Below are 1419 nucleotides of genomic sequence, written 5' to 3'. Positions count from 1 at the left end.
CCAGAAACATAAAAACTATGAGTTTGCACAATGAAATTATATACTTGAAATGTTGTAACCTTGAAGGAAAGAACAAAGGAAAAGGTCACCTGTCGGAACAAGTCAAGATGATACTAACATTTCTCCCACTTCAAAGACAAATAACCAATGCCCTTCCCTCAACCCCCGAAACAAGTGGTCTCAAGCTTTCAAAAGGCACGAAGGCAAGTGGAATGAATCTCAGAGAGTACAAAGATCTGATGTTTCCCTTATTCATTCTCCTATCATTGTTAGTTCTAATGCTAAAAAAAGAGACAAAGACAAAAACGTCCGAGTGGGCTTGATGGACACCTCATAATCAACAGTTCTAAGAAAACATGGCTGAAAGGTAAGAAAGGGATTCACCAGTGAGCGTCCTTCAGAGGGCCTTGGCCAAGGTCATAGAACTGTCCCTAACCTGAATGTTGGCGCAGCATTTCATTTTGTCCTCTGGTGGTATTGTGTTTGTGATGACCACATGCTGCAAATGGCTGGCCAGGAGGAGACTCCATGGGTTCAGATAATGTAGACTTCGACGGCTCCAGCTAAGAGAAGCTCTGTCTGCAGGGTGGCCTATTGAGTCACAGGTGTTGGCCATGTGATACACCAGGATGGCCACGCGGTGCTTGACGTCACCCACCAGGACCATCTGGTCCCCCTCATTTGCCTTCTCTTTGTGGATCAAAGCAAATTCCACATTCAGTATGACCATAATCAAGGTAACCCTTTTGGCGCCGCCCACTACGGGGAAGACAGTGATGCACTTTCTCCACTCAGCGATGTTCTCGGGGACCAGAGCAGGACCACAGGTTTCTCGAACAGTGACCTGGGAGGCAGGTCCATGGTGGGGATGTGGTCGCCCCAGCCTTCGAGAGCACATGGGCCACGATAAGGCGGTTCTGGTGGGCGTACGTGAAGCACAGAATCGCTGCCACAGATGTATGAAGATGCGATTTTGCTGGCGTTGATGAGGAGGAGGAGCTCCATCAGGTGGGCGTGGATCTCCCCCAGAGTCACAGAGCCAGCGTTCTGTACGTGTATATATCGCACCAACCACTAAATTCAAAGAGCAAATGATGAGAATGGCAGTGGTAAATTGAACAAGTTCACCCTCCAAGAGCGAGATTGTAAAAATTAAACGGCATAGAAGAGCGGGCATGTGCACAAGAACACCCACACTTGCAGATGATACCCACATGACCAGGACCGGATGACTGGATGATCAGAGCTCAACCGGGAGAAGAAAGAAGAGGGGGGGAAAGAAAAAGAAAAAAAAAAAAAAGATTGAGCTGATTTAATCTGATGAACTTAAACTATACCTATGGATGCAGTGACTCAAGAGAGGCAACAAATCCTTACAGCAAGAAACATTCCCACCCCCTCCACACACAGAGTAGACAG

General features: G+C 47.3%; 1 pseudogene; it reads right to left on the bottom strand.

Annotated features, from left to right (window-relative positions):
* Window positions 1–346: 346 nt before the first annotated feature.
* On the bottom strand, window positions 347–1005 carry LOC102839649 (annotated as a pseudogene).
* Window positions 1006–1419: the final 414 nt, after the last annotated feature.

The sequence above is a fragment of the Chrysochloris asiatica genome, unplaced genomic scaffold, assembly GCF_000296735.1.
Source record: "Chrysochloris asiatica unplaced genomic scaffold, ChrAsi1.0 scaffold00238, whole genome shotgun sequence".
In the NCBI taxonomy this organism is placed as follows: domain Eukaryota; kingdom Metazoa; phylum Chordata; class Mammalia; order Afrosoricida; family Chrysochloridae; genus Chrysochloris; species Chrysochloris asiatica.
Note: the sequence above shows the minus strand (reverse complement) of the source record. Positions and strands in the feature narration are given on the sequence as shown.